The following is a 12,585-nucleotide window of genomic DNA, read 5'->3' on the forward strand; positions in this document are numbered from 1 at the left end:
CAAGGAGTGTTTTCATCAAGCAATTGGGTCAGTCGAGATGAGTATACATAATATAATTGGGTCAGTCGAGATGAGTATATATAATTTGGTTTCTCGTGTTTTGATCGGGTGACAGCCATGTGGCTTTGTGGATATTTTTATGTTGAAATCTAGTGCTACTAACTACCGCGGCGAAATCTATCAGCCTCAATCCATTACTGGACGTTATCTCGTGGAGGCTAAAGTTTCCGACTGTTGGACCAAAAATTTCTTCCTTCCCCATTTTCGCATTAAAATCTCCCAGAACGATTTTAATATCATGGGCGGGGCAGCGGTCATATTCTCTCTCTAGGCGCTCGTAGAAAATATCCTTCGTCTGCGCGTCTTTGTCTTCCGTCGGGGCATGGGCACAAATAAGACTGATGTTGAAGAATTTGGCTTTTATGCGGATTGTGGCTAGCCTCTCATCCACCGGAGTAAAGCTGGAGACTAGGTGTTTCAGCCTTCGACTAACCACAAATCCGCAGCCAAATTCATGCCTCGTGTTATGGCAGCTATAGTATAGTTCGTCACCGTTTGGTGTTGTAGTGACGCCATTCTTGTACTTCTCTAATACATCCGCCAGCGCGTATACTGCACCTTCTCTATAAAGAGTGCGGACATTCCAGGTGCAGATCCGCAAATCATGGTCCTTTTTTCGTTTGCGTGGGTCGTCAACGTTGGGGGGGTCCGTTTTTACTATTACTTTGTTTTTCATAGTAGTTCTATGTTTTCCGGGGGCGGGTTTGTGGGATTGCATGTATCCCTCGTTGTGGCGAGCCGTTTGCTCCAAGATCCGACGCTCGCCGCCAGCGCCCCTAACCTGGGAACAGACGCTGATGTTGGCCATTGGTTATTTGAAGGCGCCAATAACTCGCCTTATCATCTCGAGTATCATTGGCACTCAGTATTTAGTTAAGAGCCAGTGCCACCTGACTCCTCACTGAGACTCTCCTCTCGAAAATCGCTGACTGCCCGCGGCCGCATTTGCAGCTACTCCGCATAAAAACGGAGCTTTCCACCATCCGCAACCTGTGGATGCGCCCGGTAGCTTTCAGCTAAGCTTCCCGTGATAACGATGGGCACCACACAAGTTGGAGCTTAAAGTTCCAACCTGTGTGGTGCTCATAGTCATCCCGTATCGGCCGGATTTCAATGCTAATATATGATTTTAAAAAAGATATTTTGTCTCCAGGTAATTTGAGTGTTCTATGATTTAAGAGTCATTTAAGTTTAAGGTTAGTACACATACCCATTTGTTAGGGAAGATGTTATTAACCATGATTTCACAAATTGGACAATTTCGTAAAAGACTGACAAAAAATGTTCATGAAAGCCTCAAGCGACATGTAAGCTAAGTTTTCAGGATCAAAAAATTGTATGGCCCAATCTAGAAGAGGTGTACCGATTAGCTGTCGCTGGCTAGAACGGACGTCTTAGCCATTTTGTCCGCCATGACAGTTTACTGTCTGATTCTAATACATCCTGACAGACTGAAGGTTGCATGTAAGGACTTCTAAAGAAGCTGTGAGGACATCAAAAGAGACTAAAGAACATCTAATGTGTGATTTAGCTTATGTGAACATTCGCAAGTTGTTGGGTTTTTTACCCTACACCAACACAGTGGTACAAGGTATTATAAGTTTATAAATTTGTTTGCTACCGATCGGCTTCGAATCACTTCCTGATTCGATTTAGCTAAGTCCGTCTATCCGTCTGTCTATGTGATCAAGATACGGGTCGCATTTATTGTCCGATTGTGATGAAATTTGCACATGCCACTTCTTTGGCCCAAGGGCAAACACTATTGATATTTTTCATCCCATATGGCCTTTTAAGGCTGTAGAAACCACAATATTGGTCCGATCTTTACAAAATTTAGCACATGATGTTTTATTTGACATACGTGTGCATAATTTCGTCAAAATCGGTCTAGATTTAGCTCCCATATATATATCTTTCATCCGATATGGAATTTTAATGCTGTAACACTCTCTATTTTGGTCTTATCTCTACAAAATTAGGCAGAAGGTGTTTTATTTGGCGTCTTAGTTTTGTTTGCAAAATTTCATGAAAATCGGTTCAGATTTAGATATAGCTCCCATATATATAGCCTTTCAAGGCTGTAGAAGCCACAATTTTGGTTCGATCCTAAAATTTCATAAAAATTAGATCAGATTTAGATATAGCTCCCATATATATCTTTCATCAGATATGGACTTTTAAGACAGTAGAAGCCACAATTTTGGTATGACCCTACAACATTGGGCGTGAGATATTATATTTGACGTCCCAGATTTAGATTTTGCTCCCATATGTATCTTTTATCCGATATGACTTTTTAAGGCTATAGAAATCCACAGTTTTTGTTCCATCTTAAGATAATCTTACAAGTTTCTATTCGATATTTCAAAAGGTGTGCAAAATTAAAGTCTGACTAGACTTAGCGATATGTTCTTTATATTAAAAGTAGTACGTAGACTAGGTGGTGTAGGGTATTATATGGTCTGCTCCGACCGACTTTAGCCATTCCTTACTGGTTAAACACTCTGGATGGTTCGACGCTATTGTGGTATCACAATGAACGAAAACGTCTAAGTGGGTCTGGTGACAGACTGCCACTTAAACCAAACATAACCTAAGCATAGACTGGTGAAATGAATGAGGAGGCCAGTTTTGATGGGAACTACTTCAGGCCTTAGGCCAATTCGAAACATAATTGGTATGTGTTACTTAGGCACAGCAGAAATCATTGTGAAAGTTGACAAATTGAATAGGTATCGTGCCATATAGAGTTTCATGAAGTAAAATTGGGAAATCGGTTAATATAGAAGATATATCTAAATATAGCCCGATTTGGCCAATTTATAATCCAACCCGACCTACATCAATATTCAGTATTTGTGCAAATTGTTGAGCAGCTTACTCAACTCAAGGGTTAGCAGAAAAACAGAAGGACGAACGGACATGGCTAAATTGACTTAAAGTGTGAGAACGATCAAGAGTATAAATACGTTATGGGGTTTTAGGCCAATATTTCCAGGAATTACAAACGAAATGAAGAATTTAGTTCACCCCATCCTATGGTGAAGATAATTAAAATTTTTATTAATAGAGTGATGTTCATATCAAGATATAGCTTTAGACTTTGACTCCCAACCGCAACAAATTTATTAGTGATAGAATATCGGTTTAAGTCGATAGTTTTTGGGCCATATTCCTCATACTTTTATATTGTTCACCATAGATGCATTTTAATTGTCTTTAATTTCTGGCGCATTTACAAAAAACTTTCTCCAGTACTATAAGAACATCCAATGTATGTTGTATCCTATATACGGTTACGGATCAATAAACTGCCTTATTGGCTTGACAAATAAAAACTTTTTTTATCTGATTTTACTTATTTAAATTCTGATTCGTTTGTTTTTTTGGTTGGTGCCTTTTTCATATCGCATGATATCTTTAAACTCAAACCATTGTGAAGATAAACAAAACTCTAACAATAGCAGAACATCAAATTCAGAAGGAAAAATAGTATTCCTCACATACACAGCATTGAAGAGCTCTCATCTTTTCTTTTGTGAGAAAACAACAACTTCGTTAAAGAAAGCGAAAGAAAATGCATGTTTGTTCACCACTTTCATGCTTTGGCTTTGTAAAAAAATTCCTTTTATTGTACGGCTTCACAGAGTTTGAAGTCTCTTTCAACGATTGTCAATAACATGACATTAACCCAGTTTAGCAGAGTAAACAGTTTTTCCAACACCCACCCCACCGAAACCAAATAGCAGAACATTTCCTTTTTTCCCAAGAACGACTTGAAGCAAAAGCAAAGATGTGGAATGCAAAAGATGCCAAGCTCTTTGCAATTACGAAATTTCGAATGGAAATTTTCGGTTTGTTGTTTCTGTAAAAGTTAGTAAGGAGTTTATGTGACGTTGTGCGGCTCCCATCCGATATCAAGTGAAGACTCCTAAGCATATGCAATGGTAATTCTAATGGGTTTCTCATGTTCGTCATTTGGCTTTCTTGATAATCCTTTTGAGGGTATGTGTGTATTATAGTGGATTTCTATCTAAAATTGTCGGTTAAATTTGAGTTCTGGTTTTAATTTTCATATAACAGGATTTTCTGCTGTGGCGGAAAATGTTTATGAAAAATATTTTGAGATTGTGTAAAATTGTTTTATGAACTTACCAACAACTTCCATTTCGCCTGCTCCTATTAATGTATGAAACGATGGAGCATCAGCGGACACTTCACAGCTGTACTTTCCAGTGGCAGCTGAATTGATGGATTCCAAAACCAATTGGCTTTCATTAGACTGTGAACGCTGAAAAGAGAATAAAAAGGTTATTTAATTCCTTATTTTCCAAAGTTCAGCCTGGTTCGGATCTTGACATAAACCACAATAGGTTCTACTAGAAATGTACCGAAATTTATTTCAAATATGTAACAAAAACCAGTAAGGAAGGGTAAAAGTCGGGCGGTGCCGACTGTATAATACCATACACCTACCCTATAAGTACAATGTGGGAGCTATACCCAATTCTAAACCAATTTTGATAGACTTCGGCGATCAAACATGTTCAAACTGTAATAACTACGGTTGACAAATGCCAACATTTTTGCAAATTACCCAAAATCTGACGAACATATACATGGGAGCTATATCTAATTCTGACCTGATTTCAAGAAAAATTCTCAGATAATGTGGTAGTAGTCGAGGAAAGCGTATTGCAAAATTTTGGCAAGATTGGTCAAATAATGCGGCTCTTGAGGTGAAAATCTGGCTAAATACATATATGATAGCTATTGGGTTGCCCAAAAAGTAATTGCGGATTTTTCATATAGTCGGTGTTGACAAATTTTTTCACAGCTTGTGACTCTGTAATTGCATTCTTTCTTCTGTCAGTTATCAGCTGTTACTGTTAGCTTGCTTTAGAAAAAAAGTTTAAAAAAAGTATATTTGATTAAAATTCATTCTAAGTTTTATTAAAAATGCATTTACTTTCTTTTAAAAAATCCGCAATTACTTTTTGGCCAACTCTAAATCTAATCCGATTTCTATTAATTTCGCTAGTAATATCGAGAGACATAAGAAAATCCTTCCTGCCGAATTGCCAGACAATCGGTTAACAAAAGACCATTTTATTGCAATATTACAGCAAATCGGACAAACATATATAAAAGAGCTATATCTAAATCTGAACCGATTTCGAGAAAATGTCTCAGATACTGTCACAGTCGTCGAAGAAAGCGTTGTACGAAGTTTTGGAAATATTGGTCAATAAATACGGTTGCAGAGGCTCTAGGAGTTAAAAAAGGGCGATATATATATATATATATATATATATATATATATATATATATATATATATATATATATATATATATATATATGAGAGCTATATCTAAATCTAAACCGATTTCCGTGAAATTCACCAGTAATGTCGAGAGTCAAGAGAAAATCCTTCGTAACAAATTTCAAGAGAATAGGTTAACAAATGACAATTTTATTGCAGTATTACTGCAAATCGAACGAACATATATATGGGAGCTATATCCAAATTTGAACCAATTTTTTTCAATTTCAATAGGGTTCCATGCCCATACCAAATTTGAAGACGATCGGATGAAAACTGCGATCTGTACTTTGTAACAAATTAACAGACGGACAGACGGCAGACAGGCGGACGGACAGGCAGACAGATGGACATAGCTAAATCGGATCAGAAAGTGATTCTGAGTCGATCGGTATACATATCAATGGGTCTATCTCTCTTCCTTCTGGGGGTTACAAACAAATACACTAAGTTATAATGCCCTGTACCACAGTAGAGGTGTAGGGTATAAAAAGGCCATTGAATGTAACTCATAATAAAATTTCAGCCAGATCAGGTTAAAAATTAATTCTTTTCAGCTCTCCATATAGTGGGCAGAGCTGCGGACTCGGAGTCAAGATCATTGACTAATCAGTATAAATTGTTTCAACAAAATAAAAAATGTAACTAAATTTTTTTTGAATAAAAAATTTTATGATATTTATTATTAAAGTAGACCGTTGTATTCAGCTTAAATTAAATGTTTGTTTTTATACCCTCCACCATAGGATGGGGGTATACTAATTTCGTCACTACGTTTGTAACTCCTCGAAATATTCGTTTAAGAGCCCACAATGTATATATATTCTTGACCGTCATGACATTTTAAGTCGAACTAGCCATGTCCGTCCGTCTGTCTATCGGAAGCACGCTAACCTTCGAAGGAGTAAAGCAAACCGCTTGAAATTTTACACAAATACTTCTTATTAGTGTAATTCGTTTTTATATAGCTGCCATATAAACCGATCTGGAATCTTGACTTCTTGAGCCGCTAGAGGGCACAATTCTTATCCGATTTGCCTGAAATTTTCCATGAGGTAGTTTATTATGACTTCCAACAACTGTGATGAGTACGTAAGGAATCAGTTCATAACCTGATATAGCTGTCATATAAACCTATCTGGGGTCTTGACTTCTTGAGCCACTAGAGGACGCAACAAGTAAAAGCGTGCTAAGTTTGGCCGGGCCGAATCTTATATACCCTCCACCATGGATCGCATTTGTCGAGTTCTTTTCCCGGCATCTCTTCTTAGTACAAAACAGGATATAAGAAAAGATTTTCTCTGTTATTAGAGCGACATCAAGATATGGTCCGGTTTGGACCACAATTAAATCTATAGTTGGGCTATAGACCAATTCAGACCATAATAAACACGAATGTTGATGGTCATGAGAGAATCCGTCGTACAAAATTTCAGGCAAATCGTATAATAATTGCGACCTCTACAGGCTCAAGAAGTCAAGATCCCAGATCGTTTTATATGACAGCTATATCAGGTTATGAACCAATTTGAACCATACTTGGCACAGTTGTTGGATATGATAACAAAACACGTCGTGCAAAATTTCATTCCAATCGGATAAGAATTGCGCACTCTAGAGGCTCAAGAAGTCAAGACCCAAGATCGGTTTATATGGCAGCTATATCAAAACATGGACCCATATGGCCCGTTTACAATACCAACCGACCTACGATAATAAGAAGTATTTGTGCAAATTTTTAAGCGGCTAGCTTTACTCCTTCGGAAGTTACCGTGCTTTCGATAGACTGACGGACGGACATGGCTAGATCGACATAATTGTCACGACGATCATGAATATATATATTTTTTGGGGTCTCAGACGAATAATTCGAGTAGTTACAAACAGAATGGCGAAATTAGTATGCCCCACCATCCTATGGTGGAGGGTATATAAGAATTGGCCCGGCCGAACTTAGCACGCTTTTACTTCTTTTAGTAAATATTTTTCTACAGATAAAATTCAATTAAAATTATAAAACTAGAATTAAGAGAAAATTCATATAGAATTATGCCTTAGAAAAATTTTTGTTAAATATTTGTCCAATAGCAATGCAATTTTTATCCTTTATCCTGTGTTTGCCTATAAATAAATACCAGGCAAATAACTTGACAAAGGCGATCCATGGAGGGGATAAAAGATTCGGTCGGGCCGAACTTAGCATGATTTAACTTGGTACCTTTTTTCCCGTAGTTTAATTTTCATAGTATACTCTTTGCCATAGGATGGGTTTATACTAATTTCGTCATTCCTTTTGTAACACCTCGAAATGTTCTTGATCGTCATGACATTTTAAGTAGATCTAGTTATGTCCGTCCAACTGTGTTTGGAAAGCATGCTAACTTGCGAATGAGTGAAGCTGGGCGCTTGAAATTTTGAACTAATACATCTTACTGGTGCAGGTCAGTAGGATAGTAAATGGACCATATCGGTCGTGAGCCTGCAGAAAGGACAATTACTACTCGATTTGATTACAATTTTGCACGTGGTGTTTTGGTATGATTTTCAACAACTGTTTCAAGTATGGTTCAAATAGGTTCATAACATATTATAGAACTTGTCATATCCGATCCTTGGTAGAGGGTATTTAAGATTCGACCCGGTCGAACTTAAAGCGCTTTTACTATTTGTTTTTAATAATTTTTTCTTTAATTAGCTAAAACAGAACATTTGTTTCAATAGCCGAATTTGGTCCCACAGTTTCAAAAAAAAAGCTTTAAGTCCAATAACTCATAAGCCTTTAGAAATATTCCAGACTTTTCACAATTTTTTTGTAGGTTTAATGGAATGTTCATGGGCAAATTCGCATTTGCATATTTAAAACAAGAATCAAGCCGATCGGCCCGCAACAGACTGTTTGAAAAGCAGTTCAAAATTTATCATGCGCGAGGTGACCAACTTTCGCTTTATGGATCAGCCTCTGAACCCACTAGGGTCGCCATGTTTTGCATACTTATTGTAAGCACCCCAAACTTGACTATGTTTCGTGTACATTTCTCTCTCTGTTAAAAGGTTCCAAGATTTTTCCATTTGGCATCACTGTGTGATGATTGGAGTCTCACCATACTACGCCTATATCTATACTCTTGTCCCAAATAGTAGTAAACGTAAACTGACAGTATCGTTGCATATGCATATTTGCCCATGAACATCCCACTAAGGGGACTCCTTTTTAAAGCCGAGTCCGAACGGCATGGCGTAGTGGGAGGCCTCTTTGTGGAGAAGTTCTTACATGGCTGCCATACCAAATGCTACAGTAACTCACAAATGGGGATAACCACCGCTGAAAATTTTTCTGATCTTCTCCCCAGGCCTCGAATTCAGGCGTTCAGCATCAAAGGCGCTAGAAAAACTAAAACCTCTGCGCTAGAAAAACTAAAATTTTTAATAATAATACTGTATATGTAGACTTTCCTGCGACACTGTATATGCAACTTGTTATGACACAATAAGGAGATAAGCTAATTTAAACTAAGTTCATCCATTTTGTCTCATTCCATGAAAAATGATTGTAAGACTCCAAAGAAAGGGGTTTGTAGAATCGAATCATTAAAGGATTAACGTTTGTAGTTGATACTGTAAATTCATATGATCTATAAGATAATTCATTTTATCTATACTTAATGGCTCCATACATAATTAATGCTAAATTGTTAACAAATTTATTGGAGGCATGCTTGTGAAACGATAACACCTATTGGACACCAGATCGTATAAGTTAGCATAAATTCCAGTTCAGCCTGATGACACTCATACGCTCCAATGGTCGGTTCTTGTTTAAACGACCAGAGTTGTCGATGAGTGAAACAAATGTTTAATTTTTTATGTCAGCTATGTAATATAACTCCCATTAAATGTGGATGTGAGAAATAACTTAGTAGACAATTTCAAATAAAATAAAACCCTTGACGAAATTAAATTGAACATTATATGCTAGAAAACGTCTTCCTAATATGATCAAACGCCAACTTAGAAGAGATTTCAATTTAATGTGGAATTTTGAGGTAAATTGTGTTTAAAGAAATTTTTGGAATTTTTTGAAATTTCGTAAATTTTTATAAATTGGAGTTTATTGAGCTTTTTTCGATGTGAATTTTTTATTGAAATTTAAAGTAAATTCAAATTTTTTATTGAAATTCAAAGCAAATTTTTTTGAAGCTCGCTAGACTAAATACCATATTTTAACTAATCATCTAATGTTTAGTAGTCTTCCGCGCACCCTCTACCCTACCGGCATCATATAACGACATGTCATAACGTAATAAACATTACTTAATTATAATAAAATGTAGAAATTACTTCAAACAAATTAGGACCTTTCGATACAATGCACCACATTGTATATGCAGTCTAAGTCAAATTTAAAATTTGCTTAAATTTGGTTGTTTGAGAAGATCGATTGATAAATGGTTTAGCAGAGGCCTTAAAAGTTTAAATCGGGTGATGCACATATATATGGGAGCTATATGTAAAACTGTACAAATTTCTAAACCGATTTCTATTAAAATTCAAAGGCAATACCGGAAGTCATAAAGGAATCCTTTGTGTGAATAGGTTAACGAATGACCAAAAACATTGCAATTTTAGTCCAAATCGGACGAACATTTACATGGGAGCTATATATAAAGGGTGATTTTTTTGAGGTTAGGATTTTCATGCATTAGTATTTGACAGATCACGTGGGATTTCAGACATGGTGTCAAAGATGCTGTTGGACGCAACGTTACGGTGAATGAACACATTTCGAACCGAACACTGATTTTGGTAATAAAATTCAATGATTTGCAAGCGTTGCTCGTTAGTAAGTCTATTCATGATGAAATGTCAAAGCATACTGAGCATCTTTCTCTTTGACACCATGTCTGAAATCCCACGTGATCTGTCAAATACTAATGCATGAAAATCCTAACCTCAAAAAAATCACCCTTTAAATCTGAACCGATTTCTATGAAATTCGCCAATAATGTCGAAACTTATAAGAGAATCCCTCGTGCGAAACTAAATAAGAATCGGTTTTCAAATGAGGATATAATAGCAATTTAAGTCAAATCGGACGAACATATATATGGGTGCTATTGTATATCAACATTTGAACCGATTTCTATGCAATTCACCATGAATGTCGAGACTTATAAGAGAACCCTTAGTACAAAATTTCGTCGGAATCGGTTTACAAATGATCGGTTTACAAATAAATTGCTAATGACGGTACCACAGTAGTGGTGTAGGGTATAAAAAATAACAAAAAAAAATTTCTGGCTGGGGGACTCGAACTTGGGTTTGCGAACCTATCAGTGGCATGTGCATTTTTAGTAGTGCAAATTCGTTCTCGCACACAAGAAGCACCATAATTTTTTTAAATCAACCTCTGTCAGCAGTACTTGTTACTAGTTCGGTCAATAGGATTTCATTTGCATAATTAACTAAATTTCATAGAATTTCTCGTAAAATGGAACTGCAGAGACAAAATTTGCTTTAAAAGTTAGCCTATGAACTTGATGATGCTGCCAACTGCCTGGACAACTGAGATGCTATTTAGTAAGCCCATGGGTTTCGAAATACTGTGCACCACCACTGATGTAAAGTATTGTCCAAGGTTTCATCATGTTGGGTGGCCAGTTATTATGGACCTCGTTCAGGACGAACGTTGATGAAGCTGTATGGATAAGCGAGGGCTAACAACTTAGCATAAATCCCAAAACGACTGAGTCCGCTAAGTTCAAAAAGGGACTGAATGTCCACTACTCTTGTCGCAACTTGTAATGAAGTATTAGATCGGGCATGGTACATAGGATATTTACGGCGGTGGTTAAGGCGACCTATAGATGTTTGCTATGATAAAGGCTCTAGACAACTGCGTCCTCCGCAGAATGATCGAAAAGATACAGGTTTCCGCGGCGGTGAGGATCTCTGGAGCAAGAGGAGGGCCCGAAAGATAGGATGTGCCAAACCCGATTTTATGGGTGTGTTGGGTGTGTAGTAAGAAAGATTATCCCAAGACTAAGAAGAGAAGGGGATGATGTGTCTTGATGGGATTATTCTCTTGGCAAGTCCTTCTTTGTGTACAGATTAGACGTCGTTTTCCTTAAAAGGGGTATCTGGCTTATGGGTACCCGACATTTTCTGGGACTTTCTGTATACAAGTCCAAATTGGATGGGGCAACGTTGTTCCTTGAAGTTTGTGCAAATCGGTTTACCTTGAAATCTGTGCAATCGGTTTACATATTCGTCTAACAGAGTGTTTGAAAATTCGGTAAAGGGGAATGATCCGATTTTCTTCGTGTTAAAAAAATTGAGTTCAATAATAAACAAAGGAATTTGCTAAACAAAACTTTCCAAATTTGTAATAAAACTAACGTTTAATCTTCCAATTTTTAATTTTGTTTTAAGAAAACCAAGCTTTGGCAACTTTGCGTACATGCAACGAACTTGCTCTCTTTGCATTTATGCAAATTAAATGTTCATAGTCTAAAGTGAAACCATAAATCTTCACTTTGTTCATAACAACAAGAAAAATCTCAACCCAAATTTTTAGAATTTGCCAAAAATTACACATAAACCATTAGGCGGTCTACGCCTGAACATGCAAAACCTTCATCCTACATACATACTACACATATTGAACATAACTATAACTAAGTATGTGGTGCAACCATAAGCACCTCATGCACCGGCCACCTACTTCAAAGAAGCATATTAGCAATGAACACATGCAAGTTACACTCCTTCCACGTTTTATTTCTTTTTTTTTTTTGTGTGACCAATGTACATGGGATTTCAGTTATGGCCTTTGCTTGGTTTCCGCAATTTCTGGCTGCTGTAAGGTAAATGCCTAGGGAAATTGGAAAAAACTTGCAGAATTTGCAGAAAAATAATTTTTCTGAGGTGTTTAAAAATTTAGTGAAAGTTATAAAACTCGAAACACACACACACTCGAAATGCTCTTAAGGATATCCTCTAGCAGAAGCAGGACAAAAATGTTTTATGGCCTTTTGGTATCTACAGGGAAAAAACTCAACATATAAAAATGAGAGTTTGTATGCTGTGCAAAAAACAAACCAAGCGTCATGACTGGCAAAAAGTCCTTAGATGTGAAATATTTTACCAAGGATTAACACTTTTCTCCCCATTCGGCCAAAGGCGGCTGAATCTTCAGTAC

The 12,585-nt window shown here is 36.9% G+C and overlaps 1 pseudogene; it reads right to left on the reverse strand.

The window, feature by feature from the left end:
• The window catches only part of LOC106093007 (uncharacterized), a 300,110-nt pseudogene that overhangs the window by 109,981 nt on the left and 177,544 nt on the right, over positions 1-12,585 (reverse strand).

The sequence above is a fragment of the Stomoxys calcitrans genome, chromosome 3 (assembly GCF_963082655.1).
Source record: "Stomoxys calcitrans chromosome 3, idStoCalc2.1, whole genome shotgun sequence".
In the NCBI taxonomy this organism is placed as follows: Eukaryota; Metazoa; Arthropoda; class Insecta; order Diptera; family Muscidae; genus Stomoxys; species Stomoxys calcitrans.